Consider the following 25,408-nt stretch of genomic DNA (forward strand, 5'->3'; position numbering starts at 1 on the left):
GAGCTGGCCCGATAGGCGGAGCAACGCCATGAGCAACGCCAACTTCCGGCTTCACTTTAGCTTCACAAAGAGTGACGTCAGGGCCTCTCCTTAGTTTCCTTCCTCCGTGCTCGTAGGCCTAATGCGGCTTAGCTTGGCTGGTGAAGGCACGTAAAGTTGGTTACTCAAAACTAAGTGCCACTAATTGTTTGCTGCTAATAGAATAACCTCTAAATTGTAATTAAACGCGAACCCACGAAAGTCAAAATTACTCTTCTTATCATAAAATGGTATATTTTATTTAATTATATATAGTAGCTTTTCTTTGACTCCGTAGTGGCGCTGTCAGCGAAAGACGCTATCCGCAAACGCAAAGCCCGATTAAAAATCTCTCTCTAATAATAATAATAATAATAATAATAATAATAATAATAATGTTTATTTCATTATATATACATATACCAGGTACATGACAATGGGAACATGCAGTAAACGTTATCCGAAACGACAGCGTGACAGAACATCATGCCCATGTACCACTGACTGCAGTGCATCAGGAACAGAACAATACACCTTTGTACAATAAATAAGGGGAAAATACACTAAACAAGTTCTAAAGACCAAGAAGCGCTGCACCTAGCTTGCAACACAAAGTAATAAACAACAAAGAACAGTGAGCACTTCCTTCCTATGATACGCAAGATACATAATCGTGTGATACACTATTTCACTATAGAATCAAAGCAAGTAAACGAAATGTGACCAAGATTGCTAAAAAAGTGTACTCTAACTGAGAATAATGTTATGATAATGGAAAAATAACACTTCTGAAACAATTACATCACATCGCGAACAAAGTACAGTTTACTTTTATGTCATGTTTTTTATATGTGTATGTTTATCATTTACACTATCTAATAGTCTGTGTAGTCTATTCTGCAGTGTTTGTACAGCTTAATTTGTGTCTGGTCATTTGTAAGATTTGTTTGTAAATTGGCTAAGCGTTGTAGGAAAGAAAATGTTTGCCTGTTCCTGGTTCTGTCGCAAATGTTTCACAAAGAATATAATCTGTAGTGAAGAGGAATGCCCGGCGCTGCAGACACATCGCCAGTCGTCCGGGAGGCGCGAGCTCGAGATTGCCTGGGCTGCTCTGGCTGAGACACGCTGCCTGCTGCTCCGTTGCACCGTATTCGTATTGAATTCTGGTGGAGGTGCTGCGGTTTTCCCCCAACCTGGAATTACGCACCCGAACTCTGCCATCCGTCATGCCTGACGACCCCAGCCCGACATCCCCACAGGTTACTCCAGCCATCGTATGTGCCGGTGCCTAGCGTCAGCGGGATCCTCATATCTTCAGCGGCATCGATGAGAAAGACGTTGAAGATTGGCTGGAATCGTATGAACGTGCCAGCAACACCAACAAATGGGACGATCCCCTCAAGCTCGGCAACGCGATGTCCTATTTATCGGGCGTCGCCAAGCTGTGGTTCAATAACCACGAAGCCGATCTCCGCACGTGGACTAGCTTCAAAACCGCCATCGCAGAAGTTTTCGGCCACCCAGGCGTCCGCAAACTTCGCGCTGAACAACGCCTACGAAGCCGATCTCAGCAAACTGGTGAAACGTTCACCAGCTACATAGAAGACATCGTCGACCTCTGCCGGCATGTCAACCCGACGACGGCCGAGGCGGACAAGGTACCTCACATCATGAAGGGCATTTCCGACGATGCCTTTCATATGCTGCTGTCCAAAAACCCCGGCACTGTTTCTCGGGTCATTGAACTTTGCCAGAGTTTCGACGAGCTCATGCAGACCGCGTCTGCTCACGCGGCGCCCCCCTGCGTCCGACCGAACCCTCGCGAGCATGACCGCGGCTCCTGAGATGGACTCCCTTATATGCTAAATAAAAGAGTTCGTCCGTGCTGAGGTCGCTCGTCAGCTTTCGCTGCTGTCCTCAGCCGCGCCACCACCTTCGCCTTTGCCGGCCAACCTTCGCCAGGTCATCCACGAGCAAGTGTGCGCAGCTCTCCCTTCTGCCCGCGAGACTCCGCCGGTGCCAACTCCCGTTGCTTTTCCCGAGGTGACTGCACCTCTCAGCTACGCCGAGGCTCTTGCGCGGCCACCACCTCCGACCTTTGCGCCATCCCCATCAGTCGTGCCACTGCGTCCAGCTCCTCACTTCGTTCAGCCGCGGTACCCACACAGCGGTGGACAATGGCGCACTCCTGACAACCGGCCAATATGTTTTAGCTGTGGTCTACCTGGTGACGTTGCACGATTCTGTCGTCGCCGCGCAACGTCCTACCGCCGTAGCTTCGACGCCGCAACATACGTTTCCCCATACCCGTCATCCTCCGCGTCTCAGAACCGTGGCCAGATGTCTTCCTACTCGGACCACCGCCCTCTTGTTGACTGCCGTTCGCCATCGCCTCGACGCCGCTCGCTTTCGCCGATGCGTCGTCGTCCTTCTTCGCCGGATCGGGAAAACTAATCGTCGCAGTTCCAGAGGCAAGAACTGCGTCACCCACGAACAGACCAAGGCTTCTCCCTTCTCCAACAAATGTTATTGACATAAATGTGGACGGCGTCGCTGCACTCGCCCTCGTTGACACTGGTGCCGCAGTTTCAGTTATTAGTGCCAAAGTTTGCCGTTCGCTCAGAAAGGTTACGACGCCACTTTCCAACGTGTCACTTCGAACTGCCAGCGCAGACCGCATCAAGGCTGCAGCTGCGTGTACTGCTCGCGTTGTGATCAACGGCCTCCTCTACACCGTCGAATTTTTGGTGCTGTGTTCTTGTTCCCACGATCTTATTTTGGGCTGGGACTTCCTTTCCGCTAATAAGGCCGTCATCGACTGTTCTCGTGCTGAAGTGGAATTTCAAACGCTGTGTAATGCCCCACTCCTTGACGCTCGTGAACCTGAAGACAAAGTATTTGTTGCCGAAGACGTTACAATTCCACCACACTCATCTGCCCTTGCCACAGTGTCATGCAACATTGTTGCTAATGCCAGCGTACTTTTTACGCATCTACAATTTTCGCGCGTCGCAGATGTTCCCCGCTGCCTTTAGCCTTTTGGACATTCATGTCGGCGTCAGCAGACTGCTCGTCGCCAACCGATTGTCCAGTACTCTCACTTTGCTTCGTGGGGAGTGCGTTGGCCGTGCCCAGTGTGTCGACCCTGCTGCCGTCATTGACATCGCCACTCATGAGGTCGCCGGAGTGACCTCTAACCCCGCGCAGGAACCGACTTCGCCCGATGTTTTACATAGTTCCATCGCCGACACGTTGACTGTTTCTCAACGCGCCCAGCTTTTACGCCTTCTCGACAAGTTCCGTTCGTCTTTCGACTGCCAACATGTTCCCTTGGGCCGCACGTCAACTGTTTGTCATCGCATCGACACGGGTACACTCTAAGAAAAAAAAGGACTAAAAGGGGTAGGGAGGTTAGTCCTTTTGGGGACCAACTGATTTGCCACAACCATTAGTCCTTTTGGGGACTAACTGAAATGGGATGAACTTTTACTCACCATGCGCATACTCCTTCGAGGACTAACAGTTACCCTTGTCCGATGCTCCTCAAGGGAGTAACGGTAATTCGTTCCGATGCTCCGGAAAGGTGGAATTAATGAAATTAGGCATTTATACCCTAAAAAAAGGTAATGAGCTGAAAAAAAAAAACTATGCCCGAGAGCAGGATTCGAACACGCGTGCTCTCGCTCACAAGTCAGGCACTCTAACCACTTCACCATGGCGCTGGGTTGACAGGGCAGGATATTTAGACATGGTTAAGCATGGGAACGCAAAGAGACTTCGCACTTTGTGCAAGCTATGCAGTGAGAGTCTAACGTTGAGTGTACTTGCAACCATAAGTGACTGCGGATAGAAATCAGCCCGCGTATTCTTAGGGTGATTTAACCTGAGGCACTACGCCATGTATACGTGTAGCGAGCACAAACGGGGCACCGAAGACTACAGAGAAGACCAATTCCTCTCTCGCTTAACGTGTCCCGTTTGAGCTACAGATCGCTTCAGTTCGCAACCTCCTTGGAACGGAAGGAACTTAGGTACTATTGACCAAGAAAATCTAGCCGTCTATCAATGACTTGCGCGTTTAATGTGTATCACTCACTTATGGTGTGCGCACGAAGGGCATGGCTCTTTACATTCCAGCGTTCAAGTTTCACGCAACTTTCTCACGTAGAGGCAAGGTGCTGCTTTGCATGTAGTTTAATAGACAATGCACGAACTTCGAACCATTCATGATTTATAGACAATACCGCTTTCGCCGCATTGCTCCATGACACGTACGAAAACAGCGAAGTTCTTGGGGAGCAACTGTTGCCGTTTGTCCTCCCATTGCTCTCTTTCCGACCAGGGACTAAACACTTACTCTTCGAAATTTGCACACGGCACGCACATTCATGCAGTTAGTCCTTTGAGGGACGAAAGCGCCCTTTTTAGGACTAACGGCCCAGTTACTCCCGTTTTCCCCGGGATTTTTCTTAGAGTGTACAAGTGCGCCACTGCGACAAAGATCATATCGTGTATCCACGACAGAACGCCGTGTTATGGTCGACCAAATAGCTGACATGCTCAAGCGTGGCGTCATTCAGCCTTCGGATAGCCCCTGGGCATCTCCCGTTGTTCTTGTTAAGAAGAAGGACGGATCGATTCGATTCTGTGTCGATTACCGTCGTCTTAACAAAACAACTCGTAAAGATGTTTACCCTCTTCCGAGAATTGACGACGCCCTTGACTGTCTCCAAGGCGCGGAGTTCTTCTCTTCTATCGACCTACGCAGCGGCTATTGGCAAGTCCCCATGGCACCCGAAGACCAACCTAAAACGGCTTTTGTAACACCTGATGGCCTATATGAATATCGTGTTATGCCTTTCGAGCTTTGCAACGCCTCCGCAGCATTTGAGCGTATGATGGACAACCTTTTGCGTGGTCTCAAGTGGAAAACGTGCCTGTGCTACTTAGATGATGTGGTTATTTTTTCGCCCAATTTCCCCACCCATCTCTGCAGGCTGTAGGAAGTGTTACAGTGCCTAACTGCCGCCGGCCTTCAGCTCAACCTGAAGAAATGCCACTTTGGCGCAAGTCAGCTCACCATCCTTGGCCATGTAGTATCTAAACACGGTATTCTTCCTGACGCCGCGAAGCTCCGTGCAGTTGCTTATTTTCCCAAACCTTCCTCCGTAAGAGAATTTCGCAGCTTCCTTGGCCTGTGTTCTTACTTTCGCCGCTTCATTCGGAATTTTGCATCCATCACCGCTGCCTTGAATCAGCTTCTGCGGACCGACTTGAACGACTACGCATGGTCGTCCGCTTGTGACGATGCCTTCTACGAGTTGCGTCGTCTACTGACCTCGCCACCTATACTGCGTCACTTCGACCCGACAGATCCGACTGAAGTGCACACCGACGCCAGCGGCGTTGGACTCGGCGCTGTGCTCGCGCAGCGCAAATCTGGATTCGACGAGTACGTCGTTGCATGCGCAAGCCGCACCCTCACCAAAGCCGAGAAGAATTATTCCGTTACGGAGAAGGAATGTTTGGCCATAATCTTGGCACTTGGTAAATTTCGACCCTACCTCTATGGCCGCCCCTTCGACGTCATTACAGACCACCACGCACTTTGTTGGCTGTCCACGTTGAAGGATCCCCTCAGGTCGATTAGCTCGCTGGGCTTTGCGGCTGCAAGATTTCAACGTGCGCGTTGTCTACAGGTCTGGCCGCCGCCACACCGATGCCGACGCGCTTTCCCGTTCGCCCGTGTCAACCGAAAGCGATGCCTGCCTATCTGTTGACCAAGTACTGTCGTTCCCAGCAGGCTGCGACATGGCTTCGGAGCAACGCAAGGATGCCTAGCTGGATTAGTACTCTTATCCGCTTCCTTTCAAACCCGTCGACTGTTCCTTCACCCTCTCGAGCTTTGTGCCGCCAAACATCTCACTTCGAAATTCGGGATGGACTACTCTATCGCCGGAATTACGTATTTGACGTCCGCAAATGGTTGCTGGTCATACCTCGACATCTTCGTGGTGAAATATGTTCTGCCTTCTATACTGACCCGCAGTGTGCACATGCGGGTGTCTTCAAGACGTACACCCGGCTTCGCTCCAGGTATTATTGGCGTGGCATGTACACCTTTGTGTGCAAGTACGTTCGGTCGTGTCCTCAGCGCCAACGCCGCAAGGTTCCTGCTCAGCATGTCTCTGGTCCACTCCTGCCAATCCCGTGTCTAGCCAGGCCTTTCGATCGCATTGGCATTGACCTGTATGGAGCCCTTCCGAGCACGGCTTCCGGGAACCGCTGGATAGTCGTCGCCATCGACCATTTGACGCGATACGGAGAAACAGCCGCTCTGCCTGCTGCTACCGCTCGTGATATAGCATCCTTCCTCCTGAAAAACTTTATTCTCCGTCACGGTGCACCTCGCGAACTTTTGAGTGATAGAGGACGTGTCTTCCTCTCCGAAGTAGTAAACGCGCTCCTTGCTGAATGTCGCATCGTTCATCGCACCACCACCGCTTACCATCCTCAAACTAATGGTCTGGCGGAAAGATTTAACCGCACCCTTGGCGACATGCTCTCCAAATACGTCGCCTCTGATCACACTGATTGGGACCTCATTTTGCCATTCATCACGTTCGCCTACAACACTGCACCACAGGCGACCACAAACTTCTCCCCATTCTTCCTCTTGTATGGCCGCGAACCTTCGACTACCCTCGACACCATTGTTCCGTACAGACCCGACTCATCCGGATGTACGCCCATCTCTGAAGCTGCCCGCAGCGCAGAAGAATGCCGTCAGCTCGCCCGTTCCTTTACAGCCGTCGACCAATGGCAACAAAAGTCTCGACGTGACGATGATCACCCGAATTGTCACTTCCTTCCGGGCTCCCTTTTGTGGCTTTGGGTTCCCGCCGTTCCTGCTGGACTCTCATCCAAGCTTGTGTCCAAATATCAAGGACCCTACCGTGTTGTCGCGCAGACATCGCCTGTGAACTATATTGTTGGGCCTGTCACGCCACCTACGGACCAACGCTGTCGTGGTCGTGAAACCGTCCACGTACAACGCCTGAAGCCGTATTACGACCCCGTGATTCTGTGTTCACCATGAGTCGCCAGGATGGCTCCTTTTCCTATGGAGCCGATTGTAGTGAAGGTGAATGCCCGGCGCTGCAGACACATCGCCAGTCGTCCGGGAGGCGCGAGCTCGAGATTGCCTGGGCTGCTCTGGCTGAGACACGCTGCCTGCTGCTCTGTTGCACCGTATTCGTATTGGAAATCAAACAAATGTGTCACAGGTAATATGTCTTATTTCATGAATAGGCTGTGGGTGCCATAATACATAAGCACGTTTTCGACAATCCTAAGGAACCTTTTCTGCAATTTATAAATCTTATGTAAATTTCCATGCGTCGTGGTTGCCCAAACTAAATGCCAGCAGTTAACTCGAGAATTAAACAAAGTGTTGTAGATTAGTATCATAATGTTAGATGGCAGTATGTGACGATTAAACTAAATAACATCAAGAATTTATGCCGGCTTGCTCAACATTAGATCGACATGGACATCTCATGACATGTTTTCTTGAAATACAACGCCTACCTTCTTAAAGTCAAGGAGAATGTCAATGTGCCCTGATCTTAATAAAATAGATTGATTAATGGACATACTCTTGTTTTTGGATAGAAATACCACCGCATTGATTTTACTAACACAAATCGGAAGGCTATTGCGTGGTGTACATTCACGTAATTTTATTAAAAGCAAGTTTGATGCATCAAGTAAATCGTCAATTGATTTACTCATTAAGAACATACTAGCATCGTCTGTGTACATGATGAGTTTGGTGCTTGCATCAACTTTGAAAATATCGCTAATTAACAGATTAAATAAAAAATGGGCTTAGATACTCCCATGAGGTACTCCTTAGGGCACAGGAAGTGAGTCGGAAAGCGAATCACTAATTGAGACTTTTTGCGTGCTATGTTTCAGGTAGTAACGAATGAGGAAGGCAGACTTCCCACGTAAGCCGTACCGGTCAAGTTTTCATGTGAAAAGGTTATGATTAATATTGTCAAAGGCTTTTGACAGGTGTACGGAAATCCTGAGAAAAATATTTCCAAATTTCAAATTAGACAGGTGATTGTTCTTTTAGAGAGAGCAATGCATGCTGAGTATACTGACGCCTTTGCGGAATCCATATTGGTAGCTTGAAACAGATGTTTACGCTCGAACTCAATGAAACGTTCTAAATTAACTTTTTTTTTTTTTTAAAACTAGTAGTAGACATTGGCCGACAGATTCCAATGTCATTTTTATAGCCTTTCTTGAACAAAACTGTTATACATGCGTTCTGCATACTTTGGGAGAAAATAGCTTTACTAATACAAATATTAGTATTATGCGTAGTGTCTGGTGCTATATCAGTTACATACTTTACTGGTTTTGTATTTGAAAGCCGTAAAAATTTCTGGCACTGCTATTCTTTATATTGTTAATAACAAAAATTACCTCCCTTTCATGCGCAGGACATAAGAGCAAAGGACACATACAACACAGTAAAACATGTGCAAAAACATACAAACGCACACAACAAACTGTGTGCGTGCGTGCATGCGAGTGTTTGTGCTGTGTGTTACGTGCTGCGCATGCGTGGGTGTGCGCCGAATGCCTGCCGAACGTGTGATCCACGTGATCGAAGCCCTTTCTGCAACCTTGGCAGCCACCTGTTCGGCGACCGTTGGGCTTTTCGAAGAGGCTGCCACACCAATGGACTGAGAAATCACCACTGTCCGCATGGAGTGCAGCGTTTTCGAATATCAAAAGTGCGTGCTGGGCGCAGTTAGAATGAAGCTAGACAGCCTTAGTATGGGGGCTAGAAAGCCACCATAGCCTTACTTGGTTGCAAATTTTATGAACGTCCTGCACATGAGGCAGATGCTTCCCGCTCAAGCTCTCGTCAGGATAAGATGGAATATCGAGCGAATGCCACCAGAAAAGCAGAGCTTGCCATATATTCATCATAATCTAGGTCCGACTTAATGCGGAAGTTATGGGCGTCATATAAGTGTAGCTTTCTCTTGTATATTTTATTAACTAAAAATTAATGGTAAAAAATTATGGTCTCCGAAAAGTGAAAAACCCCGTTATTCTCTTCCGCACTGACATCTATATTTAATGCCGCTGATTTTTATACACAGTCTTTCAATAAAGACTTAAACATTTTAATTCCTAAAAAGAATGCGTTCAACATAAGGAGTTCTCGGGCGTCACATTATTCGCGGCGGGGTAAAACAGACATCGCGCGAGAATAACACACTAATTGTTTGATGAGTAAACATTAATTTATTATATTTATTTAATTACTTTAGTGAAAGTATGTTGCAATTTTGAAATCCAGGTGGGCCAAGTATTCAAGGCGTGATCACTTTGTAGGCCTCCCTATAGACTGCGAATATAGCAACAGTTTCGAGATATACGTCCCCGAGCATTCAGCAAAATGCATGGGTGTTTCACTAATTATTGCTTTTCCAATGGAGCCTTCCGCAAACGCCGAGAGTCCGTGGCACGTTTTGATCGACAGGGTGTTTCAACCAAATTGTGCCTTAAGCCTTCAGAAACTAACGTGCGCGCTACGAAAATGCAAATAAAATTAGCATTGTTCACAGCCCTCTTCAGCAACTCAAAATATTTTTGCTGCAAGTTTCGGTCGTTAATGAAAAAAAATTATTAACCAACTTTTAGAGCACTGCTTTAAAAGCAAAACCTTCAATGGAGATGTTGTACACCCTGCTTAAAAGATACTGATGGGCTAGTTGTCTACCTTATTGAGAAGTATTCGAATAATTTCTTTCTGCAAGGATACCTGCTGTGGTTTCGATTTTTTTTCCGGGATGCAAGGAAAGTGGGCGAGATCCAGAAAAGAATCACCCAACTAGGCGTTTGCAGGCAGCAACTTTGGAGTCCTGAAACACGCAAACAACGAATTATCTATTATGCAGGCCTAGCTTTTTTTGCTTTACGGCTCAGCGCACGCGTTGCGAGTCAATTGACCGCACATTGCAACGATACATGTTTGGTGTCGCACCAATATTTCGTTGACAATGACTGCAGAAGGTCTGTGCGTCGCGTGGTATGACATCGTCTGCGTAATGGCCGCCGTGTCACTGACACGTAGGGAGGATATTAAAGCATTGAACGCGGAACATCACGGGCCATGTAATACGCATTTTCATTTTTTTCCTTACTAATTGTTTCAAGGTGAAATTCAACACTAATAGCCGCGGGGCCAACGCGAATAAATGCTCTGAAATCAACTGTGTTTAGCGCCCATTCTTGAGCTGTGCAAGTGATGTAAAAAGAATTTCTGATCAATTGGCGTAATTTTATTAATGGTCAATTGCCAATGAGAAGAACCTCATTTACAGGCAGGTAAATACTTCTGCTGCTGAAATCCATTAATTTCAGCCAAAGTGTACCAACCTTGCAACATTACCTACGGGCAAGAGTTAACTCTGACACGAATTATGCATATGGGACACCTGATGCTTTAAGGACAGCGCGCACAAATTCAGGCAAGGATCACGCAGTGTTAAATACTTAAGGCTTTGAGAAACTGTGCCCGTGCTTGCAAAAACAAAACAAAAAACTCTCAGTGCCCTACGACTCTGCGAACAAGAATGACCAGCGAATCTGTGTATGTGGGCTCCTTAATGGCGAACTGCACCTCCGCCGCGGGTCGGCCCGGCATCGCGCTATATTCGGGATCGGCCCACGTATGGGGAGTTCTTTGCTTACCACAACGACACGAAAATTTCCTTGGACGGTGCAAGTATACAGCTTCGCTGTAAAACAAAACGTTTTTACACTACAACTGATCGTAAGAGCAGACGCCGTCCAGTAATGATGTGAGACGTATGATCAGCGAGCGCAGCCCGCCAGAGGCGAACAGCACTTACGAACGAAAGGCTTTGTGAATGTCGCCAAGGGCACTTCGAAAGTCCCAGCAAGCTGCACAAGCGGCGCCGGCTTCTTATCACGCCAGGTGCGTAGTGTGTGCTCCGCTCTGGCCTTTTACGAAGTTATACGAGGAATAAGTACAACAATTTTGGTTCTGACTCGGAACGCAGGCAACAACTGAATTTTTCATAACCTTAAAGACGTGAATCCATCAGAAACGTATGCCCAATCCGAAGAAATATTCCTCCGCCACTGCTGTGGAAACTCTCAAATTAACAATCGACCCAAAAGAAATTGAGCGTACTCACAATCTTGGACGCCACTGAACCGGGTACCTTCGCCCAATAATAGTGAAATTCGCCTTCTTTAAAACGAGTGAGTTACTTTTTTCTAAAGGCGCTATGCTAAAGAGAACTAATTATAGCATCGGAGAGGTCTTTTCACGCCCTATTTGCTCGTTCCGTTCGCTCGAAACAAATCAACAGCACTTTCAGTGCGATACAGAACATTGCATATTGGTTCGAAGCGGTACACATTCGATGAACCGCTCCAGGTGGTAAGAAATCGAATAGCAATCGACTCGTTATCATGCAGCTGACCGTCCTTCCAATATCCCTCGTGGTAAACATCCTGTTCTTTTTCCTTAAGCTTTACAAGCATATACGCAGTTATCGCCCCAAGCGCGAGCGTATTTCTAATCTTGTTTCCTCATCCGCAAGCAACATACTGATATTAACTGAAACTTCGCTAACAAAATACGTCACTGATTCTGAAGTTTTGACCGACTTATCTAACTTCAACGTCGTTCAGAAACATCGCAAGGACTCCCGAAGCCGAGGTGTTTTAACATCAGTTTGGAGCTGGAAATATTGTGGTTCATCTGCTGTTAAGCACCTCAAATAATCATACTAGGCGGCTGCTATCGACCCCCAGCAACAACACAACGTTTGCGCGTCACCTTAATGATTGCTTAAATCAACTTAATACTAAACACCCTAACGTGCGCATCTTTCTGTTTGCCGATTTCGATTACCCCAGTATTAATTGGCAAAACATAACGGCAACAAGCAGCAGAGAAACAAAGGACTTTATCGATGTATGTTTAAATTTTGACCGCACCCAATTAGTCACTCAACCGATACGCGTCCCACATAAGTCTTCTAACATTCTGGACTTGATACTAAGCAGAAAGTTTATGATCCCTTCCATATCTCCGCGAAATTAGCGATCATAAAGTCTTGCATGCCACCTTCACCTTTGTACCGGAACAACGTCAACCTTGCCAAAAACCTATTCTCTTATATGACAAGAAGTAATTACGAAGCCATCAATAATCAATTGCAGGCTTTTTTTTTCAAATTTTGAAAAAGGCTTTCACAACCGATCTGTTCAAGATAACTGGCTAAGTTTCAAAACTAAAATGACAGCACTGACACTAAACTAAAATGACACCACCGAATTTATTCCAACCATAACATTTGGTGCCAACCATAATTCATGGTTCCCCAAGAATTTAAAAACTTTTGAAAACAAGAAAAAATGCCTATTCCCCGCAGCAAAATTCAACGGAAGCGTGTACGCATGGAACAAGTATTATGCGGCAGAGGATACGTATCTGGAATCCGTTCGGTGCGCTAAACGCCCTTGGACGAGAAGCCAATGACATTGAATGCACGAACATATTTTACACCGCATTCTCATCCGTTTTCACTAAAGAATTTGACATACCACTACCTGTCGTAACTGCTTATCCGATATCACCAATGCCATAAACCACATTTTCTGCACACGGAATCGCCCTTATTATCGAAAACACTAAGCTGTCATCATCGTTGGGTGCTGACGAAATCACTTCCAAACTCTTAAAAAATACTCGGCGCGTCTCCGCGGCATACTTATCGCTACTATTCGCGCAATCACTTCAGACAGGTAACATACCCAACGACTGGCAAGTGAAAAAGGTCATTCCAGTCTTCAAATCAGTACAAAGAATCACTTCTTAACTACCGCCCCATTTCCTTAACTAGGGTGCCATGCAAAATCAAGGAACATGTCATTTATTCTCCCATAATGAATTTTCTTGACTCGAACCCTTTTTTCCATCCCTCTCAGCATGGGTTTCGTAAGTACTTGTCCTGCGAAACGCAATTAACCATTTTCATTCATCATCTTCATATGAATCTTGATTCTAACGTTCAAACGAACGCAATCTTTCTGGACTTTACCAAGTCTATTGACAAAGTACCTCACAAACGCTTACTACTAAAACTTTCACAGTTAAATTTACACCATGATGCATTACAACGGATAAAAAGATTTTCAGCACAATGCTCTCAGTCTATGTTAATAACCAAGCTTCTAATCGCCTCCCAGTAACATCAGGCGTCCCTCAAGGATCTGTGCCTGGTTCCCTTCCATTTTTGATATGCATAAACGACTTACCCAGGCATGTTTCCTGTACCATCAGCATATTCGCCGATGACTATGTTGTGTACCGCACAGTTACTAACACATCCGATCAGCTAGCTCTCCAAAACGACCTCACCTGTGTACAAGACTGGTGCAGCCAATGGCTCATGGAACTCAACCCTGCTAAATGCAAACATGTGTAATTTCACCTCAAACGCAACCTCCTTTTCTTCCCTTACTTATTCTCTGGCGTCGCAGTAGAATTAACCAGTTCTTAAAAATACCTGGGCGTAATGTGCGAAGACCTAATCTGGAATGCGTTTGTCACAAACATCCTATCATCATCTAATAGATCCCTTGGTTTTTTAATAGGGCACGTGCGCCACGATCGACCAAATGTGAGACTTCTCGCATACACGTCCCTGGTACAAACAAAGCTAGAATATACACGTCCTATCTGGAGCCCTAACCACATCTATCTGGTAACTTCACTAGAATCACTACAGAATCAAGCCACTAGATTCATTCTTCGTGCTATTCATACAATAGCGGCATATCATCTTTAAAAGCGAAAACTGGTCTAACAAATCTTGCTTGTCGTCGTCGAATCCCCAGTATGTGTTTGTTCTGTAAACTTTTTTTTTTCAGCTCACTTCGTATTCCGCCCTACCTCAGCCCTCCGCCACACATTTCACTCCGCATTGGTCACCCACGGCAAGTTGCCCGTCCACGGGCCCATACTGCAGCGTTTGCTGCATCATTCTTTCCTCGTTCAGCCATAGACTGGAATGGCCTTCCACACGACGTCACTGCAACTACCTGTCAATCTATATTTTTTGATTGTATGACTGCCATATTTAACCAATATATTTTTGTATATGCTATTACTTATACCTGTACCGAGCCCTTACGTAATACCCCCATATTGGGGTCTTTAAAGTAATAAAATGACGCGATGTGATCAGACGTGGGCTATTCTACTTCCAAATAGCTCGCATATACCTCGCACTATAATGTTCAATATGTTTCAGGGTTACAATATTGGGCGTAAATAAGAGGCGCACAGCAGCACAAACGCAATACCAGTGGGCACACAAGTTAATGAGCAGCCACTTATAGCATTGTTTCCATCCCTATTTTCTTGTTAACGGCACGCTTGCGTTTTCAGGCGTACATTGTGCAGGACACATTAAAGACGAGTAAGACGAGCAGTGAGAACGCGGGCTGGCGAAAAAAGATTTTCACCTTCGAGTAGTATATGTAGGCCTGAAATTATTCCTCGTAATGGCGTTTATCCAGCCGTCTTTCGAAAGCGGAAGTGCCTGCGCCTTCTTTTCTGTTTGCCGATATCCAGGACAGCCTAGCACGCAAAACTTGTTTGGCATCGCGCCTTGTGCGTCACACTTCGGTAACATTTTGGAAATACGACAGTGAGAACTGACTACTATTTAGGCATGACCACATAAAGGCAGAATCTTGAAAGAGTAAGCGGAACGAGTTTTAAACACTGCAAAGAAAATGTAAAAGTGACTTCAAAATTTTGCGCGCTAGCCTGAAAAGGGACCAGTGAAATGGTGGTTTCACCATGGCTTACGCCAGTATTATGCCTGAGCGGCTTGGACAGCTGTATAGACCTCTTCGCTGTTTACAAGCTTAGCCCTAGAGTGCTTCCAGTTTTGCCCACTGACATAGCTTGCTAAATTTAGTGGGAAAGAAAAACAAGGGCGTCAGTCGCAGGAGCCTGTTAAAACAGAAGCCCGCAGATTTTCAACACTTTTTCCTTGCACATAATCACAATTTTACAGGTCAAGCTTGCCGTAAGTTAAGCAAAAAATGAGTCTCAGGGCGTTGTGTACCTTATCTTTATCCGAAAACCTAGAAAGAAGCTTTCCGTACATAGAGAGTACTAAAAAAATGCTTTTTGTTCTGACGAAATAGACTCATAAGGTATGTGACCGGAAGTTTATTGGGGGCGGGGGAGGGACGCAGGCTCGTTGCTGTCAAATGCGTGCGCCGTTCGCACCTTGATGATGAGCATAATGGCGTCGCTTCCGGCCACGGTGATGATTGCGCCCCAAGGCAGTCTTTGCACGATGCCGTCGAAGTCCAAGAAGACCCCGTGAATCCACTTGGTGAAAGGTAGAGCGTACGCTAGTACCAGGCATAGCACGCCTAGCGGATGCCTGACAAGATGACCAAGGAAGACGATGAGAGCATGAAACTCAAGTCGACAGCTAACCTATTAAAAGCAGCTGTATCCCTAACCACCTGCGTACACCGCAATTCCATTTAAACAACGGGGACTAGTGGATATGTAGCTCAAATCGTATGTTATTATTATTCCGATTAGTATTCTTTGAGAACTTCACCTAGTTTGCAGAATGTTTGTCTTTAAGATTTTTCACGCCAACTTTAACTTGAGTCACTGGATATATGCCGTTGGGTATGTGCCGCTCTTCAAATAAAAAAGAATCCTTTAAAATTTTATCCAGTGCTAGGGAAAATCGAACCCGCGTCATATATATTTAGACACGCGCCACGAGCCGACTTCGCGGAGGCACCGCTAGATGGCGCAACGGATAACGACAGGGATTAGACCCGGTTGTCTTAGTCTTTCGTCATCTCGCAGTAACTGAGCGAGCCAGCGCCCGTGGCCACTGCCCGTCTTTGGTGCACCTTCTTCTTTAGTTCGCAAAGAAAGCGGGAGGGAGGAGCCTGGCTGTAGTATACACGCCTCATGACGCGTTCGGTAGTGCCAATATGGCGTGTCGCTACGCTGTTTCAATGATAATCGTATTAACGTCACCCATCATTCTGAGATGGTTTCTAAGGGATTTTTTTTGTTTCGTTTTGTAAGGTAACAAGGAAATTGTGTAAATGTATGATGTTTATTCTGTAGTTCGACAGGTCTATTCCAGACAGCTATGTGGAGCGAAAACTTATAGAAACGGCAGAAAGGCTGTTGGCGCAGAACGAGTATAGTATTTTGCCTAGCACGCGCAGTTTGCGCGGGTTGATACCAGCAATACTCCATTGCTTGGGCGTAACTGGCTGGCACCTCTAAGGTTCGACTAGTCTAGTGTGCACTAGATACGCCAAGATAGTGCTGCCATGTTACTTGAACGGTATTTACACGCTTTTGATAATACACTTGGTTTAATTAAGAGCTTTCCTATCAAGCTAGAGCTCAAACAAGGTAGCACTCCTTCAGTTTTGCAAAGCTCGCCAAGTGCCTTTTTCTTTGAAAGACGCGGTAGCGCAAGAGTTGGAGTCCCTTGTAGAGACCGGTATTCTCGTACCAGTACAGAAGAGTGAGTGGGCCACGCCCCTAGTTGTTGCACCTAAGTCGAACAACAAAGTCGGGATGTGTGGCGACTTCAAAGCGACACTAAATCAGTGTCTGCACACAAATGATAATCCTCTTCCCGTGAGCAATGATCTGTTAGCAACTTTTGCAGGATGCAAATACTTTACAGTGCTTGATCTGTCTACTGCGTATCATCAGGTTGAACTGCATCTTGAAGTACAGTCACTGGTAGTCGTGAACACACATATAGGGTTGTTCAAGTAGGTGCAACTACTATATGGTCTTACGAGTATTCCCTCATTGTCCCAGGCACTCATGGATGATATATTGAGGGGTCTTGACCATGTTGTCTGCTATTTGGACGATGTATTGATTACTGGAGCAGCATTTGAGGAGTGTTTGCAGAAAGTATAGAGCGTGTTTTCGTGATTTCAAGAAAAGGGCGTTCGAGTTCAGGAAGAAAAATGCAAGTTCTTTCCAACGTCCATGTCTTATCTGGGACACGTTTTGGACTCGAATGGTATACACCCGTCTGATGAGAAAGATAAAACGATAAAACAGGCTCCTAAACCTAAGAATGAAGTATAGTTGCGAGCGTATCTTGGTTTGATAAATTTTTATGGTAAATTTGTACCGAACATGTTTGCTACAGTGACGTCCTTGCACAATGCTCTGAGCCAAGAAAAGGGGTTCCACTGGTCAAGTGAGCCAGAAAAGGCTTTCGAACAAAGCAAAACGTGGCTCACGCAAGATATCGCTTTGACGTATTATGACCCAAAGAAGGAATTGGGACTAGTTTGCGATGCATCACCATACGTTGTTGGTTCCCTACGTTTCTACAAAATTGGAGAAAACGCGTCCAAGCGTTGAGCAAGGCTGAGCAAGGCTGCGCTCATATAGAAGAATAAACCCTTCCTGTAATATTCGGGCTCAAAAAGTTCCATAAGTATCCCTATGCTCGTACTTTTGGGATTTATTCTGATCATCAGTCTTTAGCTGGCCTTTTGGCACACGGCAAGCCCATACCGGCGATGTCGGCAGAAAAGAATGGAACGCTGGTCGTTATTGCTAGCAGCATACGATTACCAGTGGGTGTATCGGATATGCTGTGCTGTTGGAAATTCTGACGCTTCCTTCGCGCTTGGCATTGCCGAACGATAAAGATTTTTCGGATTGTGTCCTTTTCTGCTGTGGACCAGGTGCCATCATGTATTGCTCATATACAGAAGGCAACTAGCACAGATCCTGTTTTGTCAGAAGTGCTTGACTACACATTGAATGGCTAGACAGCGGACATGCCAGAAAATGCTTTGTTTGCTTATTTCGTTAGGTGGCATGAGTTGTCCATCGATGAGCAATGCGTCACGTGGGGTAACCGTGTAATCATCCCTGAATACTTGCTTGAGAAAGTGCTTCGCCTATTACACGAAGGTCACCCAGGCACGATGCGCATGGAAATAGTCGCTATGTCTGGTGGACGAGGTTAGATGAGGACATTTATTGCCTAGTTCAGCGATTCAGTACTTACTAGTTGACACAAAATTCGCCACAAAAAGTGCCGTTGCTGACCTGGCGGTGACACGCAGGTGGCAGCAAGCGCATCTGGATTTCGCTTTCACAGAGAACCAGTGGTTGTTGGTGTTGTTCTGACCGGCCGTTCACCTCGCGACAACCTCCGGTCACGGCTCGCGCGATTATGGGGAACTGGCCGACGGCCTCGTCAAAAGGGGTCTCAACACGGATGGTTTATGACCCACGCGGGAGTACCTCCTTCAGGAGAGGTTTGAGCAATTAGCATGGAACGGCCATCACTTGTCAGCCGCATAAGTTGGCATGTCCAAGCTGGAGACGTGGTCAGTGCGATGATACGGCCATCATCTTTCAGAATACGATCGGAGTCAGCGTACGTTCCCCTCCTTTCCCTATTGGTGTCCAGTGATGTGCGTGCATTTCCGACCAAGTTCCCTTTTTAGGGCAAGGGCAACCGACCTCCGGATGGGTGGGACCTGATGTCATCGGTCTCCTGACACCGGATTGTGGGAAGTGACTGAACAATAATCACGCAAGGCGTAAAAAGAGCAACAGACGGCGGGAGTGATCGGCGACAACTTCATCAACTTTTCCATATTACTTTGCATTTCCTTGTACATATGTAAATATAAACGTGTTTGTCAAACGTCCTGAATATCGCACCCAGCCTCACGTTCACTCACTCCTCCACGAGGCAAAGTAAATTGCACGTCTTCGGACCCCGACTCGCAACAGTGTTAATTGATGCGCATTCAAAGTAGGTGGAGGTCATTCTGATGACATCAACGACAACCGACAGAACTATCGAAAAACTGTGGTGTTTTTGCAGCATATGGACTTCCGAAGGAAGTTGTAACTGATAATGGTCCACAGTTCACGGCTACCGCATTCAGTAATTTTTTTAGCAACAACGGCGTGCACCATACTAAAACGCCGTCCTACCATCCGGCATCGAATGGAAGCACGGAGCGACTCGTACAGACCGTAAACAAACACCTGCTTCGACAACTACGTGACGAGGAAAAGGGGTGTGTGAAGAGAAGCTTACAGGATCGTTTAGATTGGTTTTTTTTTTTTTTTCGGGTACAGGAACACACGTACTGCATCTACGGAGAAGACCCCTGCAGAGTGGTTCCTTTCGTGGAGGACGCGCACCCGTCTTTCCTGCAACCGAGTCTAAAAGACCGCGTACATGAGCGATTTTGCGAGGCAAATAACACGGTAGATGAAAAGCGAGGAGACTGGCGGACTTTCCGGCTTAATGATACAGTCTTGGTGCAAAGTGTTCGCCCCAGCGATGAGAAATGGCTCCGCGTTGTTGCAAAAGACCGACGCAGTTCTTCAACGTACATCGTACAAGTCGGTCAAGAAAGCAGGTTCGTTTATGTCGACAACTAGCGTCCATGCTCGTTGGCTGAGACCGAGCCGCTACTTACGAGTATTCCCCCAACGTGTTTATAGAACCTATAGTCCTGAATATTACCTGGTCCGCCCCAGATCCCCCTTTAAAATCTGCAGGCTTGGTACCGAAACCAGAGGCGTCTTCAGACAACTTGCCGTCTTCATCCCGTGCTACTATTCCGAACCACAGCGTTGCGATACCATCCCCGCAAGGTGACGCCACGCTGGCTCCGGCAAAGCAAGCACTTCGACGCAGCACCCGCGCCAAAAAGCCTCCTGATCGGTACAAACAGTAACAAAAAAAAAAAGGAAATGGGAGGAGTCTTGTGTTATCACAGACGCGTTCTTGCGTCTCTCATATGGCGTCGCTGCGCAGTTGTGTCATGTGTTTGCTGGAGCTCCACTTGCTGGCGTGACTATATAAGCACCCGGCACTGCTGCCTTTGCGGTTAATTATAAAATAAGCAGTTTGACTCCCTGGCATTGCCCGCCGTAGCTACATCAAAAACCCAGGGAGAGCCGTAAAAAACAAAACAAAAGAAGTAGCTGAACTTAACAAAAATAATACGATAAAGTAAAATTCGGGAAAGCACGTTTGCCTCGAGACAATGCTGCGAGCAGGTTCTTTTGGCAAAAAAAAAAAGCAAACGGCATTGCCATTCGGCACCAAATATTTCCCTAGTAAGTTGCAAGCTTGTAGCACTATGCCGCTGGTAACCTAAACGCTGTTTAGTTAGGACCTGTTAGGGCTAACTGCGAATTGCTTTCCTAGCATGGTTATCTCAAGTGGCACTCAGCAATCTCACTCCACGCTCACAAATACAGTAAAATAACGCGGCACCCATAAGAGGAGTCTTAATAATGTATGGACGCAGAATTTTCTGAAACGCGAGTTGGTTAGTATTTCGCATCATATGGCCCTTAATTTGTACATGATAATACAATATGATGGCACTGCAATGACATACGCCCGCAGGTATGCTGTAATGGCAGCGGAAGTAATGATAAACAATTCCCGAGCAAAAGGCTTTATTTAAGCCAGTCAGGTTTACAAAAACAACAATTATGGTTAGCGTCTGCAGTAAAAGGAGCGAATCATGGTCCGTATTTCCGAAAGACTTCTTGCGCTAAAATTGTTCTCAAGAACAAATGCCAGCCAATTATGATGCTGCCCATGTTTTTATCGAAGGCGGCCGGTCAATTGCAAAGAACACTTATACGAACGAAAAGCTTTGTGAATTCTTCCCCTGGGTCCGTATTCACAAAAAATCTCTTAGGTAGGATTGTTTGTAAGAGCATATGTCAAACTGTCGTTATGGTGGACATAATTTTAGCGAAGGTGACCGGCCAATAAAGAAAGAACGTTTACGAACCAAAAACGTTCTTAGTTCGGCCCCTAAAACATTTGACGGAAACCTGCGTGCGCGTAACAAACGAGTTGAAATCTCTGAAAAAATACGAGCACGCTTCGCAGTTCCTCAGAAATCTGTGCACTCAACATTACTGCACGTTTGTAACTTGACTTCTCGTTCCGACGTAGACTCATGTACCTACTGACGGCTCGCATAGTGAAATGCAGACGAACACCGCCGCAGCTTTGCATGACAAGAACAGACTGGACGCGTTCTTAAACGGGAAGTTTAGCCGCGGTCAATTCGACTTTCTATTGAAATGCGCGCGAAACGCAAAGCTGCCCTCATCAGTGAACGATCTAACCGATTTGAATAAAACTTATTGAATTTAAGCGAGAACGCTAAAATCCTACTGAGTTTTCTTAAAGCAATGCTCTGATTTAGGATCCTCGCTTGCTTTTCAAACCTTGTTGAAAATGGTTAAATTATGGAACGACTATAACCCGAAAGTTTGCGGGCCCGATTTGGAAAGCTTTTCGTACGTAAGTGCTCTTTGCAATTGGGGGGCCTCCTGTCCTTCATTAATATGTTCAGCAGCAGGATTGGCTGGAATTTGCTCTTACGGAGCTTTCCAGCATAGGTGCTTTTTGTGAATACGGGCCTACAACTTCGTCAGCCTACAGCAAAAAAACTGAAATCCTAATTCTGTAAACTGCACATGTCACATCCCCTACATTGAATAAATTTGTATTTGTTTACAGCTGGCTAAATTATTTGTACACAGTTCACAAGTTCTTCATAGAATTACGAGCAGATATATTAACTTCGTCCGCTTTAGATATGCCAATATATGCAGTATATGCAACTGTGATATCCTTTTAAGCACAAAATGCTTTAACTCCCCGTTGTCGGTGACCTTCAAGTGACCTTGAGCCAAAAGGCAGAGCCGTTATCCGGGCACACAGACGACAACATCCGGGCAAGCAGTCAAAGCTTGAGAAAATGTGGCCTCTGGCTCCCAAAAATAACCCGCCGTGGTTGCTTAGTGGCTATGGTATAGGGCTGCTAATCACGAGGTCGCGTGGTCGAATCCCGGCCACGGCGGATGCATTTTGATGGGAACGAAATGCGATAACACCCATGTACTTAAATTTAGGCGCACGTTAAACAACCCCAGGGGGTCCACATTTCCGGAGTCCCCACTACGGCGGGCCTCATAATCAGATCGTGGTTCTGGCACGTAAAACTCCATAGCTGAATTTTTAAATTTTTTTGGCTCCCACACATACCTTTGTACAGGACCGCGTTACATGCGCTAGTTTATGCCCAAACAAGTTTGAAAAACATTGCTTCCGAGTTCTTCCTAATGTTTGTTCGCAATATCACTCAAGCTGTAACTTCTAGCACGCTGCAGTATTATTTGTCATTTCGAATAGCGACGTTCAATTTGTTTTTCTTCAAAGGAACAACCAACGACGTTCAAAAGGAAGATACAGGGCACCGTACACTTCGCTGTCATCTTTTGGCGCTGAGACAAGGTTCCCTGTGCTGTTTTGAACGTCAGCGGTCCGTGAGTTCCGCGGCGCGGGTTGTGCGTCTTCTCTAGAGATGGCGCCACACCGCGTGCCGCCTCCTTCTGGCGCTTTTCTTCTTCTAGCAGGGCAGTGCACCGTCTCCCTGGCGTCCTTCACTTCCTGTCGTGCCACCTTCAGCCGGTTTTCTCTAGCTGGGAACTGTCCATATCGACCAGTACACAGTATGGCGTGGTGCGGTGTGCGTGGTGAAGTGTGCGTGGTGCGGTGTGGTGGGGTGGGGTGCATGGCGAACATGCACGACACCCATTTTAATATTGTGGCTGGTACCTTCTCCAATCAATCTGCTTTCCCGGGTGCCATTTCATGCTCTCGATTACGGGAGGGCCAGCAATTTCTTTATTGCTGATTTATGACTATGTAAGCTTGATGCTACACTATATTTATTTTTTCAATTTCGGGCAGTTTTTTTTTGCAAGCGAAAATGATGGCCTAATAAATCTGCATCGATTTCAGCATTTCCTTTTAAATACAAGATTCGCGATGTTGTTTTGGTGGATACTGAAAAATGCGATTTCTGCATTCCAATGTATTTAAATATAGGTGTTCCGGTAATAAAGCCTCATCTATACAGTTCACTGGGAACACGTAATTGCTGCAACACGTTTAGCCCGCTTAGCAAGGCGTGAGAGAATTGCTGGAGTGATTCAACCGACCCGAAGCGCCACCGAAAGCAAGAAGGTGACCTTTGAGTGACGACGCATGCCGCGGAGCACCGCACACGTATACCTTAACTTCCAAAAGTAAAATAAATAGTAACGCAAAAATGCCGCAATACGGCTTACACCATGCTAATGCGTCGCTCGGCTTCTAGCTAGCGGTACGCGCTGATTGAGCTCTCTTCAAACCTACTGACATTGCGCATGTTGGACTTGTTGGGAAAGGAACAATGAAAATGACACAATAGTCTTAGGGTGGAGCACATGAGTGGTGTAGCAAATGTGCGTTCAAATCATCCGACCCGTCAGACGAGACGTCAGAAAGATTCACGGCTGGCTCGGACTGTTGGACCACGATGAAAATCTGATGAAAATGTTGTTGGCGTTTTTTTTTTTTTTTTGCTATTGCGAGCCCTGTACGATGAATCGTATGATATTAAACGCATGTGCATGTCGATGTTCTCAATGCGGCCCCTGCGATGACAGGAATGTACAGTACAATATTGCTACGCGCGCGTGGTATTTGATTATTTGAACGAGGCGCGTGGGCGCCATCCCTCGAGAAAGGAGAAGGAAGAACGAACTGGACTCGCGCTGTCAATCTCGCCGGTCAGTGCTGCAGCCGCTGTTCTCAATATAACCTGTAAATAGTCGCTCGTCTTACTGACTTGTCATTCGCGTAACAATAGTATAATGAGAACGTAACTATTCTTGGAGTTAAAGCGTAGATAAGTTTCCTTTTATTGCAGAAGCACAGACAAGTAGGAACTTTAATGTGCAGGTCAGAAAATGGCCTAGTCTAAAAAAAAAGTATTTTTTCAGGGCTCTGGTATTTGCGAGTGCATTAACCCAGGCACTAAAATTATCTTCGTGAAGCTGCTATCTCATCGATCATTGAAGGAAGGAAAGGAGTGCTTATCTAAAATAGCTTTGCAAGTGTTTAGGCTCGCTACTACAGCAAGGGAACACAATGAGATGACTTACATTTCGTCGGTGGTGCTCCTGAGACCGGCATTCCTATCGGTAATGGTGTGCACCATGGTCCAGGCACTGAACAGTAGCACCGGCAGGCATTCTGAGCGTCTGAAACAAAAATTGGTTAGGCCTTAATATGGAATAATATGACGCGCCGCAAGAAGCTACAACCACTTTTGCGGATATATCCTCTAAAATATGTAGGTTACCGTGGGCATGGTAACAGGCACAGACAGGAGCACTAGTAGGGCAAGCCTTGCCTTGCTCCGAGAGCAAGGCAAGGCTTTGGTAGCAACGATAGTGGTCGGCGACCATCGGATCAGTCTGGTTGAGTTCCTCATCTATATTCATGCACACGTCATCGTACACACGCAGGCTCGCTTTGGTTCGAGAATGCACTACAGCACATGACGATATGTCTAAAATTGATTAGCCCATTTCGCTGTCGAAATGACGACAACGTTCGTGACTGTGTCGCTACAGTAGGCGTGCATTCGTTGCGCGAGGGCAATATATAACTCGATAACACTTGTACTACAGTAAAACCGTTAACCAGACAAGAGCAATAGAAAAAGCGTGCATGAATATATTAAACGGCACACAGTCAAACTTGGACAATTCGAGCGAGGCGTGGCTTGCACGAATTATCCCAACTTGTCAAGCTCTTTAATAATGGTGCCCTTTAAAAAGGGCGTTCGCGTGTTTTGGCGTCGTCGAACATTAGCCTAACTGAATATGAGGCCAAAACAATCGCTGTTGAATGGACGGACAAGACGTGAGATCGGAATCCGAAGCCGAGCAACGTTTCCACGCAGAACGTGGCGTGACTACATTGGATGCATTTCGCCTAACAGCCAAAGTTCTTAGGAATATGTACTACCTTTTTAGAAATTCCGGCACCTGATTCTTCTGAGAAGGCTATCGAAAAGTGGTCCTGTTAGCCCCTTTCCGCGCTACAACAGTTCGCGATATTACGTTGCTTCTCTTGCGGTACTGGATGTTTCCTGGATTAGTGTCACGGAAAACAGCACAATATACTGGCTGCTTTCTTCGCGCAAGCGAGCTGCCGTGGAGACTTCGGAGAGGCGCCGCCACCCCGTCTTTCGTTGTTGCTTCTTTTCCGGCTTACGAAGTCACCGCTTACGGTAAAGGTGGTCGCTTTGCTGTAGCAGAGGAATAATTTATTGATACAACTTCCTATTCCTCCTCAGTGTCCCT

This window comes from Dermacentor andersoni, chromosome 1, assembly GCF_023375885.2.
Source record: "Dermacentor andersoni chromosome 1, qqDerAnde1_hic_scaffold, whole genome shotgun sequence".
Taxonomy (NCBI): domain Eukaryota; kingdom Metazoa; phylum Arthropoda; class Arachnida; order Ixodida; family Ixodidae; genus Dermacentor; species Dermacentor andersoni.